Raw genomic sequence first — 6000 nt, forward strand, 5'->3', positions numbered from 1 at the left:
GTTATATGCTTCAGTAGATACGATAGTTGTATCCATGTGCCCAGTCATGCATTTGTCCTCATCTCAAAAAGGATTAATCAAGGAATCCAATCATACACTAAAAGTATACTGATAAAACAATTCTGCAAGTACTTTATAAAACTTCATTTCCAACATGTTAAAACTACCATGATTTTCTAAATCATCTGTGAGTGTTCAAGAGAGAGAAGACATCAATGCCTTTCTTAGCAAGTCATAAAGCAGGTTGCCCTAGAGGGTTTGCTGGTATCCCTGCCCAATGGCCTTTTTTTCCCTCCTAATTTGCTTTTATAGTCAGTGAGTGTATCTAGTCATGTCTCCATTAATCATCTCCAGAAGAATCAGCCAACAAAGGTTATGATGTTCTGCTTTAGGATGTCGGTCCTGGTGTTTGCTTGAATACAAAAATCACCTAGACAATTAGCCATGGCAATTCCAAAGCTGATGCTTAGAGGCCTTCATTCAATTTAGGAAAGAACCCTGGGAAGCTACAAGAAAGGCTACAAAGTAGGAGAATGTCCCTGTTTGAGATAGGCTGAAACTAATGTATAAATGTGTTTAATGATTATGCATGGGGGGTTCTTACTTCAGGAAGCAATTGCTTCTGCCCCAAGCATCAGTGTCTTTACAGTAGCAATGACTGATGCCCCTGCTGCAGCTTTCTGGGCCAGAGCTGCAATAGACAAAGGCCCGTCAGTAGTAAAGGCTATCAGCCTATCATTTTATTGTAGTTTGTTTGACTTCTCTCCATCATCTTAAACAGGCACAACACTCAGGGAAAATAGTATCTAGCTTATAGGGTTGTGAAGAAGACTAAATAAGCTATTTCATGTTAAAGTGCAAAGAACAGGGTCTGGCATATTTTAGGCCCTCAATTAATGGTAACTGTCACCATCATTGTTATTGTATGCATGAATTACAGCTCCACTTGAGGACATAATTTGAAACTTTTTATACCTTTTAGGTACCAGCATTCATTAAAATACTTAGGTTCCACAAATACCAAAACAGTTAAATGTCAAAACCCTAAGTTAGTAATTTCATGAACTAACTAGGATTCACCAAGGAGAAGACTTAACCACGTAATGTGTTCCAATACTTAAAGATACATAAATGCTATTATTCTACTCTATGTTATTCAGTATGAATATACAGTTTCTACATTTGTTTCAGTTGTTTTAAAAAAAAAATGTTTGTTCTCATTTAGAAGGTGCTAATTAAGGAAGGAAAGAAACTCTTGAAGGGCGTCTGGGTGGCTCAGTTGGTTAAGCATCTGACTCTTGATTTTGGCTCAGGTCATGATCTCAGAGGGGTCAGATCAAGCTCCACCTCAAGCTTCTAGCTCAGCATGGAGCCTGCTTGGAATTGTCTCTCTCCTGCTCCCTGCCCTCAAATAAATTAAATGAATATATCAATAAATAAAATCTTAAAAAAAAAAAAAAAGCTTTTGAGACCCAGAGCTAAGAGTGATCTTTATTGTTGACATATTTTACTTGAAATCACTGTAGAAAAGTCATCTTTGCTACATGATTTTTCAATTTCTTTCTATTTCTACTATTTTTTTTACATCTCTTTGCCCTTGAACTAAGAAAGTATAATCAGCTATTCATATATAATACCAATCATACAGTAGGTAATGAGTATAGAGTACACATGAATACTCAATACTGTTGTGAGGTCTTCACACATATTATCTCATGAGGATTTCACAAGTCTATCAGGTCTTATTATTATTATCCCCACATTAGAGATGGAGAAACCAAGGCAAAGAGATTTTGAGGGACTTGTTCTAGATCATATAGCTAGTAAGCCAAAGGGCTGGGACTGAACCCTATAAAACACACCCCTAGCAATCCAGAAGAATCATAGTCAACTCCGCTAGTCATAATCATCCATGTGGCTTGACTGGTCATCCAACAATAATCTTCCTGGTTATTTTATCCAGAGTTCTGTTTTTCTTTGTCCTAATTCCTTTCTAAATATGCTATTTTCTTATTTAAAAATGACAACTATCATAGACTCAAAGCAAGAGGGTTGCCTTTGTCCGATTTCCTTCTTGCCCACAGGTGTAGTAAGCAAATCTTCCATGATCAGATGATCAGACAAAAAAAAAAAAAAAAATGCTGTATCCTTAATCTCAAGATTTATGAGGCTGAACTATAAAGTAATTAAGTTAACTTTTTAACACAGCTCCAAATGAGTTCTGTTCTGTTCAGTTTTATCACAGTGTAGTGGGGATGCAATTACCATTATAATGCCCTCACTATTCTTGGGGGATTTCCTGTTATGTCTGAAGCACATTTTTTTTTTTTTGGTTCGTTTGTTTTTCTTCTTTTAATTCTCCTTAGTATTGAATGGTCATGTACTAAAGGAAGGGGATTAATTTTTGGAAGGAGCCAAAATTCATTTAAACAGAAGTATGGCTGAAAGACTATTTCAGTATTATACAAAGAGAGAAAGGGAAGGAGAAAAAAATGGTTGTTATAATGAATCCAGAATGAAATTTCGAAAAGTGGTCTCCAAGAATATTTTGAGTAGTATTGAGTTGTATACGTTGGAATATACGTGTAACTTCCACATTTGACAGCTGTAAAGGCAACATTCCTTTTGTTAAAACTTTGAGGAGAAAAGTTTTTTAAGTCGTATTTTTTTGAATGGGCACTAAGTCAAAAATCTGAAAATTTTTTGGATCTCCACAGAGGATAGCAGGAGGGTAAAGAAAAGAGGTTTGTTGGAATGTGGAATTTCATATAAACTCACGCTTGTGTCCCTTTTTATTGTTTTCTTAAGCAGTCGATGCTCCATTTCTACATACTATTTCTCCTAAGACCCACTGCTCTGGAATTTTGGGCTCTAATCCAATTACAACTGTGAAAAGAGAATAGTTTTAATAACAATGGAATCTGGCTGTTATTATTCAAACTTTATATCATCCTGGAACCAAAACATGTTGTTTGTAAGATAAGATCTTCCATAAGCCTGTATTATCTATCACACTAGTCCTGGGCTCAAATGGCAAAAGTACCCACTTTTCTTTCCAGTGTATTTCTCACCTGTCGCAGCTAGGTCACCTTCAGAAGTGTAGTCTTCACCATCCTCCTCTTCTCCTTGCCAAATAATTTTTAAAGTCTCAGGAAAGCTCTCTTCGGATTGTGTTGTTCATGGCAGAGTCAGCATTGCTAATTCTTCCTGAGTGTTCTCAAATTGTGGCTTATCTCCAAATCCAGAAATGCAATTTTTGTAGTTTCCTACATGATCCAATTTAAGGTATTTGGGGTACTCACATTTTATATCATTAAGAGGTCTTTCAAAGTTTTTTTTTTTTTTTTTTGAAATGGTCCCTAAAAATTACTTGCATGGTCAGGAATAGATGAATTATGTGGTCAATTAATGGTATTATGAACATATGGTTATGTAACCTCTAAACCCAAAGATCTATCATAAATAAATAACACAGAATACAAATCCTGTGAGAACAAATTACATGCCTCCAGGTTCCCTTAGGAAACAGCTGTACTGAATCAGGTGGATTGATGAAAGCCAACTACGTTTGGCCTTGAGAGTTGGCCTTAATTAGCAGCCATGACTCTCACTAAAATTTATGAGGATAAACTTTCCTTGTACATAAATGTACCTTCTTTTCTGTTATCTCTCATCATGCTCACTGGCATCCACAAAGCACTTTACTATGTCCAGACCTGCTTGTAGGATCTTGATAGCATCTTATTCCTAAGGCTTCTTAGGGTCGTATGATATTTTCTCTAGATATATCAAATCACACGTTTCCATGAAACTAACAGATTGTTAAATGAGAAGTTTTCTTGCTAGCTCGGGGTAATGTGAGTCAAACCCGACATTAGGAAATCCTTACATATGTTTTCACAGACATTTATAGCAGATGCCAGTTGCTAAAGGCTAAGTAGTTCTATTTAGCAAAAATACGAAACAGGGTAAGGTCTTCCAGATAGTCACCACTATCCAAAATTTGATATGCTCCGAGGCTTTGTGAGATTTATATGGAAACAATATCTTTGCAGACAGCTTCAGGAGACGCGCAAGGCGCCAGGAACCACAGTAGGTGTCTATTCCCCGTCAATGATCCCTACCTAGAAATTGACAGACGGTGCTCAGAAGATTGGCTAGATCACTCGATAACCTATAGATGGAAGCGAGAGCAACTTTTACAGGAACAAATGAACATTGCTCAGTTATTAAAGAATACCAGGAATAACATTGGCTTGGTCAGATAATTTAATATTTAGTCATTATTAAATTAATTTTTGTAAGGAAGTTCGAGATTTTCTGATTTGAGAGGACTGAAGAAACAGAACAACTCAAAGTATACCAAATAAGTCAACATCTAATTAGCCAATTACAACTTATTTAATACTCTGATCTCATTTACTTATGCATTTAGGGCCACTTTTGACAATCCTATTTAAGTGAATAAATGAATGAATGGGTATTTGATAAAGCCAGTACTTCATTAGTAGCCTCCACACAATTTTTACATAAAGAACCCTGAGAAAAGACCTAAATTGTCTTACTCTGAGGAGTAAAACTTCACCTGTGGACGTTTGATTAGGAGATCAATATTTTGCCATTTATTAATAATATTGCGCATAAGCATATATCTTATTCTGACTAGCTCTGAACTAAGCTGCTAATTTTGATAAAATTATGTTACAAAAAACTATAGAAAATTTTGAAAATACAATTAAATGAAAAATGACTCATAAGTACCAAGGCATAACCACTCTTCATATTTTAATATATAGTCACTCAGGCATTTTGCTATGCATATTAGATATGTACATAAGTACATATGCATTATAACCTATAAATTTATAAAAACAATAGGTAATTAAACCTACAATACAAAATATGGTATAATGAAGCTTTTTGAGATGAAAAAAAATCATAATTCCACAACACTACTACTCTGGCCATTTTTCATTTTACCTTTTTGTCTGCATTCATATTTCTCCTTTATTGTAATTATAAAATTGAAACTTCAATATCTACTTTGATAAGAAAATTAAAACTGCATTTCTATCATTTTAAGGCAATTCCTTTAACACACATCCACCTCAGATTCTTCCGAGAAATGAAAAACCATGACATTTACATCAGAGGTGTTTTAGGCTTTTGGGGTGACAACTCAGGAGACATAAAAAAAGCAATAACATCAAAAATTCCAAGCATCCTATTTCCATATGGGAAGCAGCTGTTCTTTTTCATGCTGGTGAAGGGAGATTTGCATGCTCTCTGCTCTCTCTGGCCTACTGGGGCCCTGATCACTGAAATCTCACTGCTGCTCAGTTGCATCTTTGAGGGCTGGTGGTGATACAGATAACAGTCGTCGGAATTTATTCTGCGACAAGCACTGTGCGGCGAATTTTACAGTCATTACCTCATTTAATTCTCCAACCACCATTTTAAAGACGAAGGAACTCAGACTTAGGAAGGTCACATATCTTGCCCAAGGTCATACAAATTAGAAGCGGCAGAGCCAGGATTTTCATCTGCATGTTGCCAGAGCCCTTGATCACAGCAGTGTTACCCTGTGCGGCTCTGAGTAGCTACATTCCACCGTTGCCTAGGAGATTAGTAAGTGGATGTCTTTTGCTGGAGCCTTCCATACCCTATCAGTTGTCTTCACATCTTTAAGTAAATACTCTGGCTTTCAGAAGATAGCCGAGCCTTGGAAAATCTATCCTTCTGGTCCTGGGAAAGCTCCTGATACACTCTTCCTTTTCTAGTAGTTTTTTTTTTTTTTTTTTTTTTCTCATTTCTTGGCTCAGTACCTTGAATTAATTCCCTACGCAGAGTCAATCATTAGCTATTTCTACTTTATTCCTCTCACCCAGACCTGGAAGCTTTCTGCCTCCCCCTAAAATCAACTGGCACATACTTCTCTCATCTACAGTTTCTTAGCCATTTCAGACAGTTGAGGGATCTCCTCATCTTTCCAAGGCAATT

At 36.3% G+C, this 6000-nt stretch overlaps 1 long non-coding RNA gene across 1 annotated transcript in view; it reads right to left on the reverse strand.

The window, feature by feature from the left end:
• Positions 1-5582, reverse strand: part of LOC140636211 (uncharacterized) — a 29088-nt gene extending 23506 nt beyond the window's left edge. The window contains exon 1 of the long non-coding RNA XR_012033511.1: positions 5432-5582. This is a non-coding gene — a long non-coding RNA (uncharacterized lncRNA). The remainder of the gene's footprint in view (positions 1-5431) is intronic.
• Positions 5583-6000: the final 418 nt, after the last annotated feature.

This window comes from Canis lupus, chromosome 7 (genome assembly GCF_048164855.1).
Source record: "Canis lupus baileyi chromosome 7, mCanLup2.hap1, whole genome shotgun sequence".
Taxonomy (NCBI): Eukaryota; Metazoa; Chordata; class Mammalia; order Carnivora; family Canidae; genus Canis; species Canis lupus.